Below are 27,470 nucleotides of genomic sequence, written 5' to 3'. Positions count from 1 at the left end.
TGTAGACGATGGAACACACAAGTTGCGTCGCGAATCAAAAATGCATTCTCCAGATGACTTCTTACAAAGCGGCTAACGTCGCTATGGCCACTGTACGGAAGTCCTCTTGGGAGTCACCTTGGTTGCTTCCGATGCGCAGTTTTCAGTTTACTGTATTCCTTGAAGCTTCCTGTAGACGATGGAACACACAAATTGCGACGCGAGTCAAGAATGCAGTCTCCAGATGACTTCTTACAAGGGAACTATCGTGGCTTTGGTCACCGTCCGGAAGTCCTCCTGGGAGTCACCTTGGTTGCTTCCGATGCGCAGTTTTCAGTTTACTGTACTTCTTGAAGCTTCCTGTAGACGATGGAACACACAAGTAGCGTCCCGAATCAATAATGCAGTCTCCAGATGACATCTCACAAAGTGGCTAACGTCGCTATGACCACTGTACGGAAGACCTCCTGGGAGTCACCTTGGTTGCTTCCGATGCACAGTTTTCAGTTTACTGAATTCCTTGAAGCTTCCTGTAGACGATGGAACACACAAATTGCGCGCGAGTCAATAATGCAGTCTCCAGGTGACTTCTCACAAAGCGGCCAACGTCACTAACGCCACTGTACGGAAGTCCTCGTGGGAGTCACCTTGGTTTCTTCCGAAACGCAGTTTTCAGTTTACTGTAATCCTTGAAGCTTCCTGTAGACGATGGAACACACAAACTGCGTCGCGAGTCAATAATGCCGTCTCCAGATGACTTCTTACAAAGGAACTAATGTGGCTATGGTCACCGTTCGGAAGTCATCCTGGGAGTTACCATGGTTGCTTCCGATGCGCAGTTTTCAGTTTACTGTATTCCTTGAAGCTTCCTGTAGACGATGGAAGGCTCAAATAGCGTCGCGAGTCAATAATGCAGTCTCCAGATGACATCTTACAAAGGAACTAACGTGGCTATGGTCACCGTTCGGGAGTCCTCCTGGGAGTCACCTTGGTTGCTTCCGATGCGCAGTTTTCAGTTTACTGTATTCCTTGAAGCTTCCAGTAGACAATGGAACACACACATTGCGTCGCGAGTCAATAATGCAGTCTCCAGATGACTTCTTACAAAGGAACTAAATTGGCTGTGGTCACCGTTCGGAAGTCCTCCTGGGAATCACCATGGTTGCTTCCGACGTGCAGTTTTCAGTTTACTGCATTCCTTGAAGCTTCCTGTAGACGATGGAACCTACAAATTACGCCGCGAGTCAATAATGCAGTGTCCAGATGACGTCTTACAAAGGAACTAACGTGGCTATGGTGACCGCCGTAAGTCCTCCTGGGAGTCACCTTGGTTGTTTCCGATGCACAGTTTTCAGTTTACTGTATTCCTTGAAGCTTGCTGTAGACAATGGAACACACAAATTGCGTCGCGAGTCAATAATGCAGTCTCCAGAAGACTTTTCACCAAGCGGCTAACGTCGCTATCGCCACTGTACGGAAGTCCTCCTGGGTGTCGCCTTGGTTTCTTCCGATGCGCAGTTTTCAGTTGACTGTATTCCTTGAAGCTTCCTGAAGACGATGGATCACACAAACTGCGTCTCGAGACAATAATGCAGTCTCCAGATAACTTCTAACAAAGGAACTAAAGTGGCTATGGTCACCGTTCAGAAGTCCTCCTGGGAGTCCCTTGGTTGCTTCCGATGCGCAGTTTTCAGTTTACTGCATTCCTTGAGGCTTCCTGTAGTCGATGGAACACACAAATTGCGTCGCGAGTCAATAATGCAGTCTCCAGATGACATCTCACAAAGGAACTAACGTGGCTATGGTCACTGTTCGGAAGTCTTCCTGGAAGTCACCTTGGTTCCTTCCGATGCGCAGTTTTCAGTTTACTGTATTCCTTGAAGCTTCCTGTAGACAATGGAACACACATATTGCGTCACGAGTCAATAATGCAGTGTCCAGATGACTTCTCACAAAGGAACTAACGTGGCTATGGTCACTGTTCGGAAGTCCTCCTGGGAGTCACCTTGGTTCCCTCCGACGCGCAGTTTTCAGTTTACTGTATTCCTTGAAGCTTCCTGTAGACAATGGAACACACATATTGCGTCACGAGTCAATAATGCAGTCTCCAGATGACTTCTCACAAAGCGGCTAACGTCGCTATGGCCACTGTACGGAAGTCTTCTTGGGAGTCACCTTGGTTGCTTCCAATGCGCAGTTTTGAGTTTACTGTATTCCTTGAAGCTTCCTGTAGACGATGGAATACACAAATTGCGTCGCGAGTCAATAATGCAGTCTCCAGGTGACTTCTCACAAAGCGGCTAACTTCGCTATGGCCACTGTATGGAAGTACTCCTGGGAGTCACCTTGTTTGCTTCCGATGCACAGATTTTAGTTTACTGTATTCCTTGAAGCTTCCTGTAGACGATGGACCACACAAATTGCGTCGCGAGACATTAATGCAGTCTCCAGATGACTTCTTACGAAGGAACTAACTTGGCTATGGTCACCGTTCGGAAGTTCACCTGGGAGTCATCTTGGTTGCTACCGATGCGCAGTTTTCAGTTTACTGTATTCCTTGAAGCTTCCTGCAGACAATGGAACACACATATTGCGTCACGAGTCAATAATGCAGTGTCCAGATGACTTCTCACAAAGGAACTAACGTGGCTATGTTCACTGTTCGGAAGTCCTCCTGGGAGTCACCTTGGTTCCCTCCGATGCGCAGTTTTCAGTTTACTATATTCCTTGAAGCTTCCTGTAGACAATGGAACACACATATTGCGTCACGAGTCAATAGTGCAGTCTCCAGATGACTTCTCACAAAGTGGCTAACGTCGCTATGGCCACTGTACGGAAGTCTTCTTGGGAGTCACCTTGGTTGCTTCCAATGCGCAGTTTTCAGTTTACTGTACTTCTTGAAGCTTCCTGTAGACGATGGAACACACAAGTAGCGTCCCGAATCAATAATGCCGTCTCCAGATGGCTTCTCACAAAGCAGCTAACGTCGCTATGACCACTGTATGGAAGTCCTCCTGGGTGTCACCTTGGTTTCTTCCGATACGCAGTTTTCAGTTGACTGTATTCCTTGAAGCTTCCCGAAGACGATGGATCACACAAACTGCATCTCCAGTCAATAATGCAGTCTCTAGATGACTTCTTACAAAGAAACTAAAGTGGCTATGGTCACCGTTCGGAAGTCCTCCTGGGAGACCCTTGGTTGCTTCCGATGCGCAGTTTTCAGTTTACTGCATTCCTTGAGGCTTCCTGTAGACGATGGAACATACAAATTGCGTCACCAGTCAATAATGCAGTCTCCAGATGACTTCTCACAAAGGAACTAACGTGGCTATGGTCACTGTCCGGAAGTCTTCCTGGGAGTCACCTTGGTTCCTTCCGATGCGCAGTTTCCAGTTTACTGTATTCCTTGAAGGTTCCTGTAGACAATGGAACACACATATTGCGTCTCGAGTCAATAATGCAGTGTCCAGATGCCTTCTCACAAAGGAACTAACGTGGCTATGTTCACTGTTCGGAAGTCCTCCTGGGAGTCACCTTGGTTCCCTCCGATGCGCAGTTTTCAGTTTACTGTATTCCTTGAAGCTTCCTGTAGACGATGGAATACACAAATTGCGTCGCGAGTCAATAATGCAGTCTCCAGATGGCTTCTCACAAAGCGGCTAACGTCGCTATGACCACTGTACGGAAGTCCTCCTGGGTGTCACCTTGGTTTCTTCCGATACGCAGTTTTCAGTTGACTGTATTCCTTGAAGGTTCCTGAAGACGATGGAACACACAAACTGCGTCGCGAGTCAATAATGCAGTCTCCAGATGTCTTCTTACAAAGGAAGTAAAGTGGCTATGGTCACCATTCGGAAGTCCTCCTGGGAGTCACCTTGGTTGCTTCCGATGCGCAGTTTTCAGTTTACTGTACTTCTTGAAGCTTCCTGTAGACGATGGAACACACAAGTAGCGTCCCGAATCAATAATGCAGTCTCCAGATGGCTTCTCACAAAGCAGCTAACGTCGCTATGACCACTGTATGGAAGTCCTCCTGGGTGTCACCTTGGTTTCTTCCGATACGGAGTTTTCAGTTGACTGTATTCCTTGAAGCTTCCCGAAGACGATGGATCACACAAACTGCATCTCCAGTCAATAATGCAGTCTCTAGATGACTTCTTACAAAGAAACTAAAGTGGCTATGGTCACCGTTCGGAAGTCCTCCTGGGAGTCCCTTGGTTGCTTCCGATGCGCAGTTTTCAGTTTACTGCATTCCTTGAGGCTTCCTGTAGACGATGGAACATACAAATTGCGTCACCAGTCAATAATGCAGTCTCCAGATGACTTCTCACAAAGGAACTAACGTGGCTATGGTCACTGTCCGGAAGTCTTCCTGGGAGTCACCTTGGTTCCTTCCGATGCGCAGTTTCCAGTTTACTGTATTCCTTGAAGGTTCCTGTAGACAATGGAACACACATATTGCGTCTCGAGTCAATAATGCAGTGTCCAGATGACTTCTCACAAAGGAACTAACGTGGCTATGTTCACTGTTCGGAAGTCCTCCTGGGAGTCACCTTGGTTCCCTCCGATGCGCAGTTTTCAGTTTACTGTATTCCTTGAAGCTTCCTGTAGACGATGGAATACACAAATTGCGTCGCGAGTCAATAATGCAGTCTCCAGATGGCTTCTCACAAAGCGGCTAACGTCGCTATGACCACAGTACGGAAGTCCTCCTGGGTGTCACCTTGGTTTCTTCCAATACGCAGTTTTCAGTTGACTGTATTCCTTGAAGGTTCCTGAAGACGATGGAACACACAAACTGCGTCGCGAGTCAATAATGCAGTCTCCAGATGTCTTCTTACAAAGGAAGTAAAGTGGCTATGGTCACCATTCGGAAGTCCTCCTGGGAGTCACCTTGGTTGCTTCCGATGCGCAGTTTTCAGTTTACTGCATTCCTTGAAGATCCTGTAGACGATGGAACACACAAATTGCGTCGCGAGTCAATAATGCAGTCTCCAGATGACTTCTCACAAAGGAACTAATGTGGCTATGATCACTGTTCGTAAGTCCTCCTGGGAGTCACCTTGGTTCCTTCCGATGCGCAGTTTTCAGTTTACTGTAGTCCTTGAAGCGTCCTGTAGACAATGGGACACACATATTGCGTCACGAGTCAATAATGCAGTGTCCAGATGACATCTCACAAAGCGGCCAACGTCGCAAAGGCCACTGTACGGAAGTCTTCGTGGGAGTCAACTCGGTTGCCTCCGATGCGCAGTTTTCAGTTTACTGTATTCCTTGAAGGTTCCTGTAGACGGAACACACAAAATGCGTCGCGAGTTAATAATGCAGTCTACAGGTGACTTCTCACAAAGCGGCTAACGTCGCTATGGCCACTGTATGGAAGTACTCCTGGGAGTCACCTTGTTTGCTTCCGATTCACAGATTTTAGTTTACTGCATTCCTTGAAGCTTCCTGTAAACGATGGACCACACAAATTGCGTCGCGAGACATTAATGCAGTCTCCAGATGACTTCTTACGAAGGAACTAACTTGGCTATGGTCACCGTTCGGAAGTTCACCTGGGAGTCATCTTGGTTGCTACCGATGCGCAGTTTTCAGTTTACTGTATTCCTTGAAGCTTCCTGCAGACAATGGAACACACATATTGCGTCACGAGTCAATAATGCAGTGTCCAGATGACTTCTCACAAAGGAACTAACGTGGCTATGTTCACTGTTCGGAAGTCCTCCTGGGAGTCACCTTGGTTCCCTCCGATGCGCAGTTTTCAGTTTACTGTATTCCTTGAAGCTTCCTGTAGACGATGGAATACACAAATTGCGTCGCGAGTCAATAATGCAGTCTCCAGATGGCTTCTCACAAAGCGGCTAACGTCGCTATGACCACTGTACGGAAGTCCTCCTGGGTGTCACCTTGGTTTCTTCCGATACGCAGTTTTCAGTTGACTGTATTCCTTGAAGGTTCCTGAAGACGATGGAACACACAAACTGCGTCGCGAGTCAATAATGCCGTCTCCAGATGTCTTCTTACAAAGGAAGTAAAGTGGCTATGGTCACCATTCGGAAGTCCTCCTGGGAGTCACCTTGGTTGCTTCCGATGCGCAGTTTTCAGTTTACTGTACTTCTTGAAGCTTCCTGTAGACGATGGAACACACAAGTAGCGTCCCGAATCAATAATGCAGTCTCCAGATGGCTTCTCACAAAGCAGCTAACGTCGCTATGACCACTGTATGGAAGTCCTCCTGGGTGTCACCTTGGTTTCTTCCGATACGCAGTTTTCAGTTGACTGTATTCCTTGAAGCTTCCCGAAGACGATGGATCACACAAACTGCATCTCCAGTCAATAATGCAGTCTCTAGATGACTTCTTACAAAGAAACTAAAGTGGCTATGGTCACCGTTCGGAAGTCCTCCTGGGAGTCCCTTGGTTGCTTCCGATGCGCAGTTTTCAGTTTACTGCATTCCTTGAGGCTTCCTGTAGACGATGGAACATACAAATTGCGTCACCAGTCAATAATGCAGTCTCCAGATGACTTCTCACAAAGGAACTAACGTGGCTATGGTCACTGTCCGGAAGTCTTCCTGGGAGTCACCTTGGTTCCTTCCGATGCGCAGTTTCCAGTTTACTGTATTCCTTGAAGGTTCCTGTAGACAATGGAACACACATATTGCGTCTCGAGTCAATAATGCAGTGTCCAGATGACTTCTCACAAAGGAACTAACGTGGCTATGTTCACTGTTCGGAAGTCCTCCTGGGAGTCACCTTGGTTCCCTCCGATGCGCAGTTTTCAGTTTACTGTATTCCTTGAAGCTTCCTGTAGACGATGGAATACACAAATTGCGTCGCGAGTCAATAATGCAGTCTCCAGATGGCTTCTCACAAAGCGGCTAACGTCGCTATGACCACTGTACGGAAGTCCTCCTGGGTGTCACCTTGGTTTCTTCCGATACGCAGTTTTCAGTTGACTGTATTCCTTGAAGGTTCCTGAAGACGATGGAACACACAAACTGCGTCGCGAGTCAATAATGCAGTCTGCAGATGTCTTCTTACAAAGGAAGTAAAGTGGCTATGGTCACCATTCGGAAGTCCTCCTGGGAGTCACCTTGGTTGCTTCCGATGCGCAGTTTTCAGTTTACTGCATTCCTTGAAGATCCTGTAGACGATGGAACACACAAATTGCGTCGCGAGTCAATAATGCAGTCTCCAGATGACTTCTCACAAAGGAACTAATGTGGCTATGATCACTGTTCGTAAGTCCTCCTGGGAGTCACCTTGGTTCCTTCCGATGCGCAGTTTTCAGTTTACTGTAGTCCTTGAAGCGTCCTGTAGACAATGGGACACACATATTGCGTCACGAGTCAATAATGCAGTGTCCAGATGACATCTCACAAAGCCGCCAACGTCGCAAAGGCCACTGTACGGAAGTCTTCGTGGGAGTCAACTCGGTTGCCTCCGATGCGCAGTTTTCAGTTTACTGTATTCCTTGAAGGTTCCTGTAGACGGAACACACAAAATGCGTCGCGAGTTAATAATGCAGTCTACAGGTGACTTCTCACAAAGCGGCTAACGTCGCTATGGCCACTGTATGGAAGTACTCCTGGGAGTCACCTTGTTTGCTTCCGATTCACAGATTTTAGTTTACTGCATTCCTTGAAGCTTCCTGTAAACGATGGACCACACAAATTGCGTCGCGAGACATTAATGCAGTCTCCAGATGACTTCTTACGAAGGAACTAACTTGGCTATGGTCACCGTTCGGAAGTTCACCTGGAAGTCATCTTGGTTGCTACCGATGCGCAGTTTTCAGTTTACTGTATTCCTTGACGCTTCCTGCAGACAATGGAACACACATATTGCGTCACGAGTCAATAATGCAGTGTCCAGATGACTTCTCACAAAGGAACTAACGTGGCTATGTTCACTGTTCGGAAGTCCTCCTGGGAGTCACCTTGGTTCCCTCCGATGCGCAGTTTTCAGTTTACTATATTCCTTGAAGCTTCCTGTAGACAATGGAACACACATATTGCGTCACGAGTCAATAGTGCAGTCTCCAGATGATTTCTCACAAAGTGGCTAACGTCGCTATGGCCACTGTACGGAAGTCTTCTTGGGAGTCACCTTGGTTGCTTCCAATGCGCAGTTTTCAGTTTACTGTACTTCTTGAAGCTTCCTGTAGACGATGGAACACACAAGTAGCGTCCCGAATCAATAATGCAGTCTCCAGATGGCTTCTCACAAAGCAGCTAACGTCGCTATGACCACTGTATGGAAGTCCTCCTGGGTGTCACCTTGGTTTCTTCCGATACGCAGTTTTCAGTTGACTGTATTCCTTGAAGCTTCCCGAAGACGATGGATCACACAAACTGCATCTCCAGTCAATAATGCAGTCTCTAGATGACTTCTTACAAAGAAACTAAAGTGGCTATGGTCACCGTTCGGAAGTCCTCCTGGGAGTCCCTTGGTTGCTTCCGATGCGCAGTTTTCAGTTTACTGCATTCCTTGAGGCTTCCTGTAGACGATGGAACATACAAATTGCGTCACCAGTCAATAATGCAGTCTCCAGATGACTTCTCACAAAGGAACTAACGTGGCTATGGTCACTGTCCGGAAGTCTTCCTGGGAGTCACCTTGGTTCCTTCCGATGCGCAGTTTCCAGTTTACTGTATTCCTTGAAGGTTCCTGTAGACAATGGAACACACATATTGCGTCTCGAGTCAATAATGCAGTGTCCAGATGACTTCTCACAAAGGAACTAACGTGGCTATGTTCACTGTTCGGAAGTCCTCCTGGGAGTCACCTTGGTTCCCTCCGATGCGCAGTTTTCAGTTTACTGTATTCCTTGAAGCTTCCTGTAGACGATGGAATACACAAATTGCGTCGCGAGTCAATAATGCAGTCTCCAGATGGCTTCTCACAAAGCGGCTAACGTCGCTATGACCACTGTACGGAAGTCCTCCTGGGTGTCACCTTGGTTTCTTCCGATACGCAGTTTTCAGTTGACTGTATTCCTTGAAGGTTCCTGAAGACGATGGAACACACAAACTGCGTCGCGAGTCAATAATGCAGTCTCCAGATGTCTTCTTACAAAGGAAGTAAAGTGGCTATGGTCACCATTCGGAAGTCCTCCTGGGAGTCACCTTGGTTGCTTCCGATGCGCAGTTTTCAGTTTACTGCATTCCTTGAAGATCCTGTAGACGATGGAACAAACAAATTGCGTCGCGAGTCAATAATGCAGTCTCCAGATGACTTCTCACAAAGGAACTAATGTGGCTATGATCACTGTTCGTAAGTCCTCCTGGGAGTCACCTTGGTTCCTTCCGATGCGCAGTTTTCAGTTTACTGTAGTCCTTGAAGCGTCCTGTAGACAATGGGACACACATATTGCGTCACGAGTCAATAATGCAGTGTCCAGATGACATCTCACAAAGCGGCCAACGTCGCAAAGGCCACTGTACGGAAGTCTTCGTGGGAGTCAACTCGGTTGCCTCCGATGCGCAGTTTTCAGTTTACTGTATTCCTTGAAGGTTCCTGTAGACGGAACACACAAAATGCGTCGCGAGTTAATAATGCAGTCTACAGGTGACTTCTCACAAAGCGGCTAACGTCGCTATGGCCACTGTATGGAAGTACTCCTGGGAGTCACCTTGTTTGCTTCCGATTCACAGATTTTAGTTTACTGCATTCCTTGAAGCTTCCTGTAAACGATGGACCACACAAATTGCGTCGCGAGTCAATAATGCAGTCTCCAGATGACTTCTTACAAAGGAACTAACTTGGCTATGGTCACCGTTCGGAAGTTCTCCTGGGAGTCATCTTGGTTGCTACCGATGCGCAGTTTTCAGTTTACTGTATTCCTTGAAGCTTCCTGCAGACAATGGAACACACATATTGCGTCACGAGTCAATAATGCAGTGTCCAGATGACTTCTCACAAAGCGGCCAAAGTCGCTAAGGCCACTGTACGGAAGTCTTCGTGGGAGTCACCTCGGTTGCCTCCGATGCGCAGTTTTCAGTTTACTGTATTCCTTGAAGCTTTTGTAGACGGAACACACAAAATGCGTCGCAAGTCAATAATGCAGTCTCCAGATGACATCTCACAAAGCGGCTAACGTCGCTATGGCCACTGTACGGAAGTCCTCTTGGGAGTCACCTTTGTTGCTTCCGATGCGCAGTTTTCAGGTTACTGTATTCCTTGAAGCTTCCTGTAGGCGATGGAATACACAAATTGCGTCGCGAGCCAATAATGCAGTCTCCAGATGGCTTCTCACAAAGCGGCTAACATCGCTATGACCACTGCACAGAAGTCCTCCTGGGTGTCACCTTGGTTTCTTCCGATACACAGTTTTCACTTGACTGTATTCCTTGAAGCTTCCTGAAGACGATGGATCACACAAACTTCGTCTCGAGTCAATAATGCAGTCTCCAGATGACTTCTTACAAAGAAACTAAAGTGGCTATGGTCACCATTCGGAAGTCCTCCTGGGAGTCCCTTGGTTGCTTCCGATGCGCAGTTTTCAGTTTACTGCATTCCTTGAGGCTTCCTGTAGACGATGGAACACACAAATTGCGTCGCCAGTCAATAATGCAGTCTCCAGATGACTTCTCACAAAGGAACTAACGTGGCTATGGTCACTGTCCGGAAGTCTTCCTGGGAGTCACCTTGGATCCTTCCGATGCGCAGTTTTCAGTTTACTGTATTCCTTGAAGCTTCCTGTAGACAATGGAACACACATATTGCGTCACGAGTCAATAATGCAGTGTCCAGATGACTTCTCACAAAGGAACTAACGTGGCTATGGTCACTGTTCGGAAGTGCTCCAGGGAGTCACCTTGGTTCCCTCCGATGCGCAGTTTTCAGTTTACTATATTCCTTGAAGCTTCCTGTAGACAATGGAACACACATATTGCGTCACGAGTCAATAATGCAGTCTCCAGATGACTTCTCACAAAGTGGCTAACGTCGCTATGGCCACTGTACGAAAGTCTTCTTGGGAGTCACCTTGGTTGCTTCCAATGCGCAGTTTTCAGTTTACTGTATTCCTTGAAGCTTCCGTTGGACGATGGAATACACAAATTGCGTCGCGAGTCAATAATGCAGTACCCAGATGGCTTGTCACAAAGCGGCTAACGTCGCTATGACCACTACGGAAGTCCTCCTGGGTGTCACCTTGGTTTCTTCCGATACGCAGTTTTCAGTTGACTGTATTCCTTGAGGCTTCCTGAAGACGATGGAACACACAAACTGCGTCGCGAGTCAATAATGCAGTCTCCAGATGACTTCTTACAAAGGAAGTAAAGTGGCTATGGTCACCGTTTGGAAGTTTTCCTGGGAGTCACTTTGGTTGCTTCCGATGCGCAGTTTTCAGATTACTGCATTCCTTGAAGCTTCCTGTAGACGATGGAACACACAAATTGCGTCGCGAGTCAATAATGCAGTCCCCAGATGACTTCTCACAAAGGAACTAATGTGGCTATGGTCACTGACCGTAAGTCCTCCTGGGCGTCACCTTGGTTCCTTCCGATGCGCAGTTTTCAGTTTACTGTACTCCTTGAAGCGTCCTGTAGACAATGGAACACACATATTGCGTCACGAGTCAATAATGCAGTGTCCAGATGACATCTCACAAAGCGGCCAACGTCGCTAAGGCCGCTGTACGGAAGTCTTCGTGGGAGTCGGTTGCCTGCGATGCGCAGTTTTCAGTTTACTGTATTCCTTGAAGCTTCCTGTAGACGGAACACACAAAATGCGTCGCGAGTCAATAATGCAGTTTCCAGGTGACTTCTCACAAAGCGGCTAACGCCGCTATGGCCACTGTATGGAAGTACTGCTGGGAGTCACCTTGTTTGCTTCCGATGCACAGATTTTAGTTTACTGCATTCCTTGAAGCTTCCTGTAGACAATGGACCACACAAATTGCGTCGCCAGTCAATAATGCAGTCTCCAGATGACTTCTTACAAAGGAACTAACTTGGCTATGGTCACCGTTCGGAAGTTCTCCTGGGAGTCATCTTGGTTGCTACCGATGCGCAGTTTTCAGTTTACTGTATTCCTTGAAGCTTCCTGCAGACAATGGAACACACATATTGCGTCACGAGTCAATAATGCATTGTGCAGATGACTTCTCACTAAGCGGCCTACGTCGCTAAGGCCACTGTGCGGAAGTCTTCGTGGGAGTCACTTCGGTTGCCTCCGATGCGCAGTTTTCAGTTTACTGTATTCCTTGAAGCTTTTGTAGACGGAACACACAAAATGCGTCACAAGTCAATAATGCAGTCTCCAGATGACATCTCACAAAGCGGCTAACGTCGCTATGGCCACTGTACGAAAGTCTTCTTGGGAGTCACCTTGGTTGCTTCCAATGCACAGTTTTCAGTTTACTGTATTCCTTGAAGCTTCCTGTGGACGATGGAATACACAAATTGCGTCGCGAGTCAATAATGCAGTCTCCAGATGGCTTCTCACAAAGCGGCTAACGTTGCTATGACCACTGTACGGAAGTCCTCCTGGGTGTCACCTTGGTTTCTTCCGATACGCAGTTTTCAGTTGGCTGTATTCCTTAAAGCTTCCTGCAGACGATGGAACACACAAACTGCGTCGCGAGTCAATAATGCAGTCTCCAGATGACTTCTTACAAAGGAAGTAAAGTGGCTATGGTCACCGTTCAGAAGTCCTCCTGGGAGTCACTTTGGTTGCTACCGATCCGCAGTTTTCAGTTTACTGTATTCCTCGAAGCTTCCTGTAGACGGAAAACATAAAATGCGTCGCGAGTCAATAATGCAGTCTCCAGGTGACTTCTCACAAAGCGGCTAACGTCGCTATGGCCACTGTACGGAAGTACTCCTGGGAGGCACCTTGTTTGCTTCCGATGCACAGATTTTAGTTTACTGCATTCCTTGAAGCTTCCTGCAGACGATGGACCACACAAATTGCGTCGCGAGTCAATAATGCAGTCTCCAGATGACTTCTTACAAAGGAACTAACTTGGCTATGGTCACCATTCGGAAGTCCTCCTGGGAGTCATCTTGGTTGCTACCGATGCGCAGTTTTCAGTTTACTGTATTCCTTGAAGCTTCCTGTAGACAATGGAACACACATATTGCGTCCCGAGTAAATAATCCAGACTCCAGATGACCTCTCACAAAGTGGTTAACGTCGCTATGGCCATTGTACGGAAGTCCTCCTGGGAGTCACCTTGGTTGCTTCTGATGCGCAGTTTTCAGGTTACTGTATTCCTTGAAGCTTCCTGTAGACGATAGAACACACAAATTGCATTGCGAGTCAATAATGCAGTTCCAGATGACTTCTCACAAAGCGGCTCACGCCGCTATGATCACTGTACGGAAGTACTCCTGGGAGTCACCTTGGTTTCTTCCGATGCGCAGTTTTCAGTTTACTGCATTCCTTGAAGCTTCCTGTAGACGATGGAACACACAAATTTCGTCGCCAGTCAATAATGCAGACTCCAGATGACCTCTCACAAAGTGGCTAATGTCGCTATGGCCACTGTACGGAAGTCCTCCTGGGAGTCACCTTGGTTGCTTCCGATGCGCAGTTTTCAGGTTACTGTATTCCTTGAAGCTTCCTGTACACGATGGAACACACAAATTGCATCGCGAGTCAATAATGCAGTTCCAGATGACTTCTCACAAAGCGGCTAACGCCGCTATGACCACTGTACGGAAGTACTCCTGGGAGTCACCTTGGTTTCTTCCGATGCGCAGTTTTCAGTTTACTGCACTCCTTGAAGCTTTCTGTAGACGATGGAACACACAAAATGCGTCGCGAGTCAATAGTGCAGCCGCCAGATGACATCTTACAAGGGAACTAACGTGGCTTTGGTCACCGTTCGGAAGTCCTCCTGGGAGTCACCTTGGTTTCTTCCGATGCGAAGTTTTCAGTTTACTATATCCCTTGAAACTTCCTGTAGACAATGGAACACACAAATTGCGTCGCGAGGCAATAATGTAGTCTCTAGATGACTTTTTATAAAGCGGCTAATGTCGCTATATCGACTGTTCGGAAGTCCTCCTGGCAGTCACCTCGGTTGCTTCCGATGCGCAGTTTTCAGTTTACTGTAATCCTCGAAGCTTCCTGTAGACGATGGAACACAAAAATTGCATCATGAGTCAATAATGCAGTCTCCAGATGACTTCTCACAAAGTGGCTAACGTCGCTATGGCCACTGTACGGAAGTACTCCTGGGAGTCACCTTGGTTTCTTCCGATGCGCAGTTTTCAGTTTACTGCGATCCTTGAAGCTTCCTGTAGACGATGGAACACACAAATTGCGTCGCAAGTCAATAATGCAGTCTCCAGATGACTTTTTACAATGGAACTAACGTGGCTTTGGTCACCGTACGGAAGTCCTCCTGGGAGTCACCTTGGCTTCTTCCGATGCGCAGTATTCAGTTTACTGTATTCCTTGAAGCTTCCTGTAGAGAATGCGAGTCAATAATGCAGTCTCCAGATGACTTCTCACAAAGCGGCTAACATCGCTATGGTGACTGTTTGGAAGTCCTCGTGGGAGTCACCTCGGTTGCTTCCGATGCGCCGTTTTCAGTTTACTGTATTCGTTGAAGCTTTCTGTAGACGGAGCACAAAAATGCATCGCGAGTCAATAATGCAATCTCCAGATGGCTTCTCACAAAGCGGCTAACGTTGCTATGGCCACAGTACGGAGGTCCTCTTGGGAATCACCTTGGTTTCTTCCGATGCGCAGTTTTCAGTTTACTGCAATCGTTGAAGCTTCCTGTAAGCGATGGAACACACTAATTGCGTCGCGAGTCAATAATCCAGTCTCTAGATGACTTCTTTCAAAGGAACTAAAGTGGCTATGGTCACCGTTCGGAAGTCCTGGGAGTCACCTTGGTTGCTTCCGATGTGCAATTTTCAGTTTACTGCATTCCTTGAAGCTTCCTGTAGACGATGGAACACACAAATTACGTCGCGAGTCAATAATGCAGTCTTTAGATGACTTCTTACAAAGGAACTAAAGTGGCTATGGTCACCGTTCGGAAGTCCTCCTGAGAGTCACCTTGGTTGCTTCCGATTTGAAGTTTTCAGTTTACTATATCCCTTGAAACTTCCTGTAGGCAATGGAACACACAAATTGCGTCGCGATGCAATAATGTAGTCTCTAGATGACTTTTTATAAAGCGGCTAATGTCGCTATATCGACAGTTCGGAAGTCCTCCTGGCAGTCACCTCGGTTGCTTCCGATGCGCAGTTTTCAGTTTACTGTAATCCTCGAAGCTTCCTGTAGACGATGGAACACAAAAATTGCATCATGAGTCAATAATGCAGTCTCCAGATGACTTCTCACAAAGTGGCTAACGTCGCTATGGCCACTGTACGGAAGTACTCCTGGGAGTCACCTTGGTTTCTTCCGATGCGCAGTTTTCAGTTTACTGCGATCCTTGAAGCTTCCTGTAGACGATGGAACACACAAATTGCGTCGCAAGTCAATAATGCAGTCTCCAGATGACTTTTTACAATGGAACTAACGTGGCTTTGGTCACCGTACGGAAGTCCTCCTGGGAGTCACCTTGGTTGAATCCGATGCGCAGTTTTAAGTTTACTGTACTCCTTGAAGCTTCCTGTAGACGATGGAACACAGAAATTGCGTCTCAAGTCAATAATGCAGTCTTTAGATGACTTCTCACAATGCGGCTAACGTCGCAATGGCCACTGTACGGCAGACCTCCTGGGAGTCACCTTGGTTGCTTCCGATGCGCAGTTTTCAGTTTACTGCATTCCTTGAAGCTTCCTGTAGACGACAGATCACACAAATTGCGTCGCGAGTCAAAAATGCAGTCTCCAGATGACTTCGTACAAAGGAACTAACGTGGCTATGGTCACCGTTCGGAAGTCCTTCTGGGAGTCACCTTGGTTTCATCCGTTGCGCAGTTTTCAGTTTACTGTATTCCTTGAAACTTCCTGTGGACAATGGAACACACAAATTGTGTTGCGATTCAATAATGCAGTCTCCAGATGACATCTTAAAAAGGAATCAACGTGGCTATGGTCACCGTCAGAAGTCGTCCTGGGAGTCACCTTGGTTTCTTCCGATGCGCAGTTTTCAGTTTACTGTATTCCTTGAAGCTTCCTGTGGACAATGGAACACACAAATTGTGTTGCGATTCAATAATGCAGTCTCCAGATGACTTCTTAGAAAGGAATAAACGTGGCTATGGTCACCGTTCGGAAGTCGTCCTGGGAGTCACCTTGGTTGCTTCCGATGCGCAGTTTTCAGTTTACTATATTCCTTGAAGCTTCCTGTAGACAATGGAATACACATATTGTGTCGCGAGTCAATAATGCAGTCTCCAGATGACTTCTCACAAAGCGGCCAACGTCGCTATGGCCACTGTACGGAAGTCTTCGTGAGAGTCACCTTGGTTGCTTCCGATGCGCAGTTTTCAGTTTACTGTATTCCTTGAGCTTCCTGTAGATGGTGGAACACACAAATTGAGTCGGAAGACAATAACGCAGTCTCCAGATGACTTCTTACAAAGGAACTAAAGTGGCTATGGTCAACGTTCGGCAGTCGTCAAGGGAGTCACCCTGGTTGCTTCCGATGCGCAGTTTTCAGTTTACTGCATTCCTCGAAGCTTCCTGTAGCCGATGGAACACACAATTTGCGTCGCAAGTCAATAATGCAGTCTCCAGATGACTTCGTACAAAGGAACTAACGTGGCTATGGTCACTGTTCGGAAGTAATCCTTGGCATACCCTTGGTTGCTTCCGATGCGCAGTTTTCTGTTTACTGCATTCCTTGAAGCTTCCTGTAGACGATGGAACACACAAATTGCGTCGGGGGTCAATAATGCAGTCTCCAGATGACTTCTCACAAAGCGGCTAACGTCGCTATGGCCACTGTACGGAAGCCCTCCTGGGAGTTACCTTGGTTGCTTCCGATGCGCAGTTTTCAATTTACTGCATTCCTTGAAGCTTCCTGTAGACGATGGAACACACAAATTGCGTCGCGAGTCAATAATGCAGACTCCAGAAGGCTTCTTCTAAAGGAACTAACGCGGCTATGGTCACCGTTCGGAAGTCCTCCTGGGAGTCACCTTGGCTTCTTCCGATGCGCAGTATTCAGTTTACTGTATTCCTTGAAGCTTCCTGTAGAGAATGCGAGCCAATAATGCAGTCTCCAGATGACTTCTCACAAAGCGGCTAACATCACTATGGTGACTGTTTGGAAGTCCTCGTGGGAGTCACCTCGGTTGCTTCCGATGCGCCGTTTTCAGTTTACTGTATTCGTTGAAGCTTTCTGTTGACGGAGCACAAAAATGCATCGCGAGTCAATAATGCAATCTCCAGATGGCTTCTCACAAAGCGGCTAACGTTGCTATGGCCACAGTACGGAGGTCCTCTTGGGAATCACCTTGGTTTCTTCCGATGCGCAGTTTTCAGTTTACTGCAATCGTTGAAGCTTCCTGTAAGCGATGGAACACACTAATTGCGTCGCGAGTCAATAATCCAGTCTCTAGATGACTTCTTTCAAAGGAACTAAAGTGGCTATGGTCACCGTTCGGAAGTCCTGGGAGTCACCTTGGTTGCTTCCGATGTGCAATTTTCAGTTTACTGCATTCCTTGAAGCTTCCTGTAGACGATGGAACACACAAATTACGTCGCGAGTCAATGATGCAGTCTCCAGATGACTTCTCACAAAGGAACTAACGTGGCTATGGTCACCGTTCGGAAGTCCTTCTGGGAGTCACCTTGGTTTCTTCCGATGCGCAGTTTTCAGTTTACTGTATTCCTTGAAGCTTCCTGTGGACAATGGAACACACATATTGCGTCGCGAGTCAATAGTGCAGTCTCCAGATGACTTCTTAAAAAGGAATTAACGTGGCTATGGTCACCGTCCGGAAGTCGTCCTGGGAGTCACCTTGGTTGCTTCCGATGCGCAGTTTTCAGTTTACTATATTCCTTGAAGCTTCCTGTAGACAATGGAATACACATATTGTGTCGCGAGTCAATAATGCAGTCTCCAGATGACTTCTCACAAAGCGGCCAACGTCGCTACGGCCACTGTACGGAATCCTCTTGGGAGTCACCTTGGTTGCTTCCGATGCGCAGATTTCAGTTTACTGTATTCCTTGAGCTCCCTCTAGATGGTGGATCACACAAATTGAGTCGGAAGACAATAACGCAGTCTCCAGATGACTTCTTACAAAGGAACAAAAGTGGCTATGGTCACCGTTCGGCAGTCGTCAAGGGAGTCACCCTGGTTGCTTCCGATGCGCAGTTTTCAGTTTGCTGCATTCCTCGAAGCTTCCTGTAGCCGATGGAACACACAATTTGCGTCGCAAGTCAATAATGCAGTCTCCAGATGACTTCGTACAAAGGAATTAACGTGGCTATGGTCACTGTTCGGTCGTAATCCTGGGCGTTCCGTTGGTTGCTTCCGATGCGCAGTTTTCAGTTTACTGCATTCCTTGTAGCTTCCTGTAGACGATGGAACACACAAATTGCGTCGCGAGTCAATAGTGCAGTCTCAAGATGACTTCTTACAAAGCGGCTAACGTCGCTATGGCCACTCTACGGAAGCCCTCCTGGGATTTACCTTGGTTGTTTCCGATGCGCAGTTTTCAATGTACTGCATTCCTTGAAGCTTCCTGTAGACGATGGAACACACAAATTGCGTCGCGAGTCAATAATGCAGAATCCAGAAGGCTTCTTCTAAAGGAACTAACGCGGCTATGGTCACCGTTCAGAAGTCCTCCTGGGAGTCACCTTGGTTTCTTCCGATGCGCAGTTTTCAGTTTACTGTATTCCTTGAAGCTTCCTGTAGACAATGAGAGTCAATAATGCAGTCTCCAGATGACTTCCCACAAAGCGGCTAACGTCGCTATGGTGACTGTACGTAAGTCCTCGTGGGAGTCACCTCGGTTGCTTCCGATGCGCCGTTTTCAGTTTACTGTATTCTTTGAAGCTTCCTGTAGACAATGAGAGTCAATAATGCAGTCTCCAGATGACTTCCCACAAAGCGGCTAACGTCGCTATGGTGACTGTACGGAAGTCCTCGTGGGAGTCACCTTGGTTGTTTCCGATGCGCAGTTTTCAGTTTACTGCATTCCTCGAAGCTTCCTGTAGCTGATGGAACACACAAATTGCGTCGCAAGTCTATAATGCAGTCTCCAGATGACTTCGTTTAAAGGAACTAACGTGGCTATGGTCACTGTTCGGAAGTAATCCTGGGAGTACCCTTGGTTGTTTCCGATGCGCAGTTTTCAGTTTACTGCATTCCTTGAATCTTCCTGTAGACGATGGAACACACAAATTGCGTCGCGAGTCAATTATGCAGATTCCAGAATGCTTCTTCTAAAGGAACTAACGTGGCTATGGTCACCATTCGGAAGTCCTCCTGGGAGTCACCTTGGTTTCTTCCGATGCGCAGTTTTCAGTTTACTGTATCCCTTGAAGCTTCCTGTAGACAATGCAAGTCAATAATGCCGTCTCCAGATGACTTCTCACAAAGCGGCTAACGTCGCTATGGCGACTGTACGGAAGTCCTCCTGGGAGTCACCTCGGTTGCTTCCATTGCGCAGTTTTCAGTTTACTGTATTCCTTGAAGCTTCCTGTAGACGGTGGAGCACACAAATTGCGCCGCGAGACAATAATGCAGTCTCCAGATGACCTCTTACAAAGGAACTAACGTGGCTATGGTTACCGTTCGGAAGTCCTCCTGGGAGTCACCTTGGTTGCTTCCGATGCGCAGTTTTCAGTTTACTGCATTCCTTGAAGCTTCCTGTAGTCGATGGAACTCACAAATTGCGTCGCGAGTCAATAATGCAGACTCCAGAAGTCTTCTTCTAAAGGAACTAACGTGGCTATGGTCACCGTTCGGAAGTCCTCCTGGGAGTCACCTTGGTTTCTTCCGATGCGCAGTTTTCAGTTTACTGTAATCCTTGAAGCTTCCTGTAGACAATGCGAGTCAATAATGCAGTCTCCAGATGACTTCTCACAAAGCGGCTAACGTCGCTATGGCGACGGTACGGAAGTCCTCCTGGGAGTCACCACGGTTGCTTCCAATGCGCAGTTTTCAATTTACTGTATTCCTTGAAGCTTCCTGTAGACGATGGAACACACAAATTGCGTCGCGGGTCAATAATGCAGTCTCCAGATGACTTCTTACAAAGGAACTAACGTGGCTATGGTCACCGTTCGGAAGTCCTCCTGGGCGTCACCTTGGTTGCTTCCAATGCGCAGTTTTCATTTTACTGTGTTCGTTGAAGCTTCCTATAGACGATGGAACACACAAATTGCGTCGCGAGTATATAATGCAGTCTCGACTTCTCACAAAGCGGCCAACGTCGCTAAGGCCTCTGTGCGGAAGTCCTCGTGGGAGTCGCCTCGGTTGCTTCCGAAGCGCCGTTTTCAGTTTACTGTATTCCTTGACGCTTCCTGTTGACGAAACAAACAATATGCGTCGCGAGTCAATAATGCAGTCTCCAGATGACTTCTCACAAAGCGGCTAACGTCGCTATGGCCACTCTACGGAAGTACTCCTGGGAGACACCTTGATTGCTTCCGATGCGCTGTTTTCACTTTACTGCATCTTTGAAGCTTCCTGTAGACGATGGAACTCACCAATTGCGTCACGAGTCAACAATGCAGTCTACAGATGAATCTTACAAGGGAACTAACGTGGCTATGGTCACCGTTCAGAAGTCCTCCTGGGAGTCACCGTGGTTTCTTCAGATGCGCAGTTTGCAGTTTACTGTGTTCCTTGAAGCTTCCTGTAGACGATGGAATACACAAATTGCGTCGCGAGTCAATAATTCAGTCTCCAGATGGCTTCTCACAAAGGGGCTAAAGTCGCTATTGCCACTGTACGGAAGTATTCTTGGGAGTCACCTTGGTTGCTTCTGCTGTGCAGTTATCAGTTCACTGCATTCCTTGAAGCTTCCTGTAGATGATGGAACACACAAATTGCGTCGCGAGTCAATAATGCAGTCTCCAGATGGCTTCTCACAAAGCGGCTAACGTCGCCATGACCACTGTACAGAAGTTCTCCTGGGAGTCACCTTGGCTTCTTCCGATATGCAGTTTTCAGTTTACTGTATTCCTTGAAGCTTCCTGTAGACGATGGAACACACAAACTGCGTCGCGAGTCAATAATGCAGTCTCCAGATGACTTCTTACAAAGGAACTAAAGAGGCTAAGGTCACGGTTCGGATTCCTCCTGGGAGTCACCTTGGTTGCTACCGAAGCGCAGTTTTCAGTTTAATGCATTCCTTGAAGCTTCCTGTAGTCGATGGAACACACAAATTACTCGCGAGTCAATGATGCAGTCTCCAGGTGACTTCTCACAAAGCGGCTAATGTCGCTATGGCCACTGTACGCAACACCTCCTGGTAGTCACCTTGGTTGCTTCCAATGCGCAGTTTTCAGTTTACTGTACTCCTTGATGCATCCGGTAGACGATGGAACAGACAAATTGCGTCGCGAGTCAATAATGCAGTCTCCGGACGGCTTCTCACAAAGCGGCTAACTTCGCTATAGCCACTGTACGGAGGTCCTCCTGGCAGTCACCTTGGATGCTTACGATGCGCAGCATTCAATTTCCTGTGTTCCTTGAAGCTTCCTGTAGACGATGGAACACACAAATTGCAATGCGAGTCAATAATGCAGTCTCCAGATGACTTCTCACAAAGCGGCTAACGTCGCTATGGCCACTGTACGGAATTACTCCAGGGAGTCACCTTGGTTGCCTCCGATGCGCAGTTTTCATTTTACTGCATTCCTTGCAGCTTCCTGTAGACGGTGGAACACACAAATCGCGTCGCGAGTCAATAATGCACTCTCCAGATGACTTCTTACAAGGGAACTAACATGGTTTTGGTCACCGTTCGGAAGTCCTCCTGGGAGTCACCTTGGTTGCTTGTGATACACAGTTTTCAGTTTACTGCACTCCTTGAAGCTTCCTGTAGACGATGGAACACACAAATTGCATCGCGAGTCAATAATGCAGTCTCCAGATAACTTCGCACAAAGCGGCTAAGTCGCTAAGACCACTGTACGGAAGGCCTCGTGGGAGTCACCTCGATTGCTTCCGATGCGCAGTATTCACTTTCCTGTATTCCTTGAAGCTTCCTGTAGACGGAACACACAAAATGCGTCGCGAGTCAATAATGCTGTCTCGAGATGACTACATACAAAACGGCTAACGTCGCTATGGCCACTGTACGGAGTCCTCCTGGGAGTCACCTTGGTTGCTTCCGATGCGCAGTTTTCAATTTACTGTATACTTTGAGGCTTCCTGTAGACGATGGAACACACAAATTACTCGCGAGTCAATAATGCAGTCTCCAGGTGACTTCTCACAAAGCGGCTAACGTCTCTATGGCTACTGTATGGAAGTACTCCTAAGAGTCACCTTGTTTGCTTCGGATGCACAGTTTTCAGTTTACAGCATTCCTTGAAGCTTCCTGTAGTCGATGGAACACACAAATTGTGTCGCGAGTCAATAATGATGTCTCCAGATGACCTCTTACAAAGGAACTAACGTGGCTATGGTCACCGTTCGCAAGTCCTCCTGGGAGTCACATTGGTTGCTTCCGATGCGCAGTTTTCAGTTTACTGCATTCCTTGAAGCTTCCTGTAGACGATGGAACACACAAATTGCGTCGCGAGTCAATAATGCAGTCTCCAGATGACTTCTTACAAAGGATCTAAAGTGGCTACGGTCACCGTCCAGAAGTCCTCCTGGGCGTCACCTTGGTTGCTTCCGATGTGCTGTTTTCAGTTTACTGCATTCCTTGAAGCTACCTGTAGACGATGGAACACACAAATTGCGTTGCGAGTGAATAATGCATACTCCAAATGAGTTCTTACAAAGGAAATAAAGTGGCTATGGTCACCGTTCCCAAGTCCTCCTGGGAGTCACCTTGGTTGCTTCCGACGTGCAGTTTTCAGTTTACTGTATTCCTTGAAGCTTCCTGTAGACGATGGAAAACACACATTGCGTTGCGAGTCAATATTGCAGTCTCATGATGACTTCTTACAAAGGAACTAAAGTGGCTATTGTCACCGTTCGGAAGTCCTCCTGGGAGTCCCCTTGGTTGCTTCAGATGCGCAGTTTTCAGTTTACTGTATTCCTTGAAGCTTCCTGTAGACGATGGAACACACAAGTTGTGTCGAGTGTCAATAATGCAGTCCCCAGATGACTCCTCAGAAAGCCGCTAACGTCGCAATGGCCACTGTACGAAAGTCCTCCAGGGAGTCACCTTATTTGCTTCCGATGCGCAGTTTTCAGTTTCCTGCATTCCTTGAAGCTTCCGTTAGACGATGGAACATACACATTGTGTCGCGAGTCAATAATGCAGTCTCCAGATGACTTCTTACAAAGGTACTAAAGTGGCTATCGTCACCGTTTGGAAGTCCTCCTGGGACTCACCTAGGTTGCTTCTGATGCGCAGTTTTCAGTTTACTACATTCCTTGAAGCTTCCTGTAGACGATGGAACACACAAATTGCGTCATGAGTCAATAATGCAGTCTCCAGATGAATTCTTACAAAGGTATTGAAGTGGCTATAGTCACCGTTCGGAAGGCCTCCTGGGAGTCACCTTGGTTGCTTCCGATGCGCAGTTTTCTGATTACTGCGTTCCTTGAAGCTTCCTGTAGACGATGGAACACACAAATTGCGTCGCGAGTCAATAATGCAGTCTCTAAATGACTTCTTACGAAGGAACTAACGTGGCTATGGCCACTGTACGGAAGTCCTCCTGGGAGTCGTCTTGGTTGTTTCCGATACGCAGTTATCAGATTTTCTGTATTCTTTGAAGCATCCTGTGAACATTGCAACACACAAATTGCGTCGCGAGTCAATAATGCAGTCTTCAGATGACTTCTCACAAAAGAACTAACGTGGCTATGATCACCGCTCTGAAGTCCTCCTGGGAGTCACCTTGGTTGCTTCCGATGCGCAGTTTTCAGTTTAGTGCATTCCTTGAAGCTTCCTGTATACGATGAGTCACACACATTGCGTCGCGAGTCAATAATGCAGTCTCCAGATGACTTCTTACAAAGGTACTAAAGTGGCTATGGTCACCGTTTGGAAGTCCTCCTGGGACTCACCTAGGTTGCTTCCGATGCGAAGTTTTCAGTTTACCGCATTCCTTGAAGCTTCCTCTAGACGATGGAACACACAAATCGCGTCGCGACTCAATAATGCAGTCTCTAGATGACTTTTTACAAAGGAACTAACGTGGCATGGGTCACCGTTGGAAGTCCTCCTGGGAGTATCCTTGGTTGCTTCCGATGCGCAGTTTTCAGTTTTCTGTATTGCTTGAAGCTCCCTGTAGACGATGCAACACACAAATTGGGTCGCGAGTCAATAATGCAGTCTCCAGATGACTTCTCACAAAGCGACTAACGTCTCTATGGCCACTGTACGGAAGTCCTCCTGGGAGTCGTCTTGGTTGCTTCCGATACGCAGTATTCTGATTTTGTGAATTCCTTGAAGCATCCTGTAAACAATGCAACACACAAATTGCGTCGCGAGTCAATAATGCAGTCTCCAGATGACTTCTTACAAGGGAACTGACGTGGCTAAGGTCACAGTTCGGACGTCCTCCTGGGAGTCACCTTCGTTGCTTACGATGCGCAGATTTTTAGTTTACTATATTCCTTGAAGCTTCCGGTAGACGATGGAACACACAAATTACGTCGCGAGTCAATAATGCAGACTCCAGATGACTTCTCACAAAGCGGTCAACGTCGCTGTGGCCACTGTACGGAAGTCCTCCTGGGAGTCACCTTTGTTGCTTCCGATGCGCAGTTTTTAGTTTACTGTATTCCTTGAAGCCTCCTGTAGACGATGGAACAAACAAATTGCTTCGCGAGTCAATAATGCGGTCTCCAGATGACTTCTTACAAAGATACTAACGTGGCTATGGTCACCGTTCGGAAGTCCTCCTGGGAGTCCCCTTGGTTGCTTCCGATGCGCAGTTTTCAGTTTACTGTATTCCTGGAAGCTTCCTGCAGACGATGGAACACACAAATTGCGTCGCGAGTCAATAATGCAGTCTCCAGATGACATCTGACATAGGAACTAACTTGGCTATGGTCACCGTTCAGAAATCCTCCTGGGAGTCACCTTGGTTGCTTCCAATGCGCAGTTTCAGTTTACTGTATTCCTTGAAGCTTCCTGTAGACGATGGAACACACAAACTACGTTGTGATTCGATAAAGCAGTCTCCAGGTGACTTCTTACAAAGGTACTAAAGTGGCTATGGTCACCGTTCGGAAATCCTCCTGGTAGTCACCTTGGTTGCTTCCGATGCGCAGTATTCAGTTTACTGTACTCCTTGAGACTGTTCTGTAGACGATGGAACACACAAATTGCGTCGCGAGTCAATAATGCAGTCTCCAGATGACTTCATACAAAGGAACTAATGTGGCTATGGTCACCGTCCGGAAGTCCTCCTGGGAGTCACCTTGGTTTCTTCCGATGCGCAGTTTTCTGTTTACTGTATTCCTTGAAGCTTCCTGTAGACGATGGAACACACAAATTGTGTCGCGAGTAAATAATGCAGTCTCCTGATGACTTCTCACAAAGGAACTAACGTGGCTATGGTTACCGTTCGGAGGTCCTCCTGGGAGTCACCTGGGTTGCTTCCATGCACAGTTTTCAGATTTTCTGTATTCCTTGAAGCTTCCTGTAGACGATGGAACACACAAATTGCGTCTCGAGTCAATAATGCAGTCTCCAGATGACTTCTAACAAAGATTCTAACGTCGCTATGGCCACTGTACGGAAGTCCTCCTAAGAGTCACCTTGGTTGTTTCCGCTGCTCAGTTTTCAGTTTACTGCATTCCTTGAAACTTCCTGTAGACGATGGAACATACACATTGTGTCGTGAGTCAATAACGCAGTCTCCAGATGACTTCTTACAAAGGTACTAAAGTGGCTATGGTCACCGTTTGGAAGTCCTCCTGGGACTCACCTAGGTTGTTTCCAATGCGCAGTTTTCAGTTTACTACATTCCTTGAAGCTTCCTGTAGACGATGGAGCACACCAATTGCGTCGCGAGCCAATAATGCAGTGTCTAGATGACTTTTTACAAAGGAACTAACGTGGCAATGGTCACCGTTGGAAGTCCTCCTGGGAGTCTCCTTGGTTGCTTCCGATGCGCAGTTTTCAGTTTTCTGTATTCCTTGAAGCTCCCTGTAGACGATGCATCACACAAATTGCGTCGCGAGTAAATAATGCAGTCTCCAGATGACTTCTCACAAAGCGACTAACGTCTCAATGGCCACTGTACGGAAGTCCTCCTGGGAGTCGTCTTGGTTGCTTCCGATACGCAGTATTCTGATTTTGTGAATTCCTTGAAGCTTCCTGTATACAATGCAACACACAAATTGCGTCGCGAGTCAATAATGCAGTCTCCAGATGACTTCTTACAAAGGAACTAAAGTGGCTATGGCCTTCGTTCGGAAGTCCACCTGGGAGTCACCTTGGTTGCTTCCGATGCGCAGTTTTCAGTTTACTTCATTCCTTTAAGCTTCCTGTAGACGATTGAACAAAGAAATTGCGTTGCGAGTCAATAATGCAGTCTCCAGATGACTTCTTACAAGGGAACTCACGTGGCCTAGGTCACAGTTCGGACGTCCTCCTGGGAGTCACCTTCGTTGCTTACGATGCGCAGATTTTTAGTTTACTATATTCCTTGAAGCTTCCTGTAGACGATGGAACACACAAATTACGTCGCGAGTCAATAATGCAGGCTCCAGATGATTTCTCACAAAGCGGTCAACGTCGCTATGGCCACTGTACGGAAGTCCTCCTGGGAGTCACCTTTGTTGCTTCCGATGCTCAGTTTTAAGTTTACTGTACGCCTTGAAGCTTCCTCTCGACGATGGAACACACAAATTGCGGCGTTAGTCAATAATGCAGTCTCCAGATGAGTTCTTACAAAGGAACTAACGTGGCTATGGTCACCGTTCAGAAATCCTCCTGGGAGTCACCTTGGTTGCTTCCAATGCGCAGTTTCAGTTTACTGTATTCCTTGAAGCTTCCTGTAGACGATGGAACACACAAACTGCGTTGTGATTCGATAATGCAGTCTCCAGATGACTTCTTAGAAAGGTACTAAAGTGGCTATGGTCACCGTTCGGAACTCCTCCTGGTAGTTACCTCGGTTGCTTCCAATGCGCAGTATTCAGTTTACTGTATTCCTTGAGACTGTTCTGTAGACGATGGAACACACAAATTGCGTCGCGAGTCAATAATGCAGTCTCCAGATGACTTCTTACAAAGATATAAACGTGGCTATGGTCACCGTTCGGAAGTCCTCCTGGGAGTCCCCTTGGTTGCTTCCGATGCGCAGTTTTCAGTTTACTGTATTCCTTGAAGCTTCCTCTCGACGATGGAACACACATATTGCGGCGCGAGTCAATAATGCAGTCTCCAGATGACTTCTTACAAAGGAACTAACGTGGCTATGGTCACCGTTCAGAAATCCTCCTGGGAGTCACCTT

This window comes from Schistocerca piceifrons, chromosome 3 (assembly GCF_021461385.2).
Source record: "Schistocerca piceifrons isolate TAMUIC-IGC-003096 chromosome 3, iqSchPice1.1, whole genome shotgun sequence".
In the NCBI taxonomy this organism is placed as follows: Eukaryota; Metazoa; Arthropoda; class Insecta; order Orthoptera; family Acrididae; genus Schistocerca; species Schistocerca piceifrons.
The sequence above is the reverse complement of the archived record's forward strand: the minus strand, read 5'-3'. Positions refer to the sequence as shown.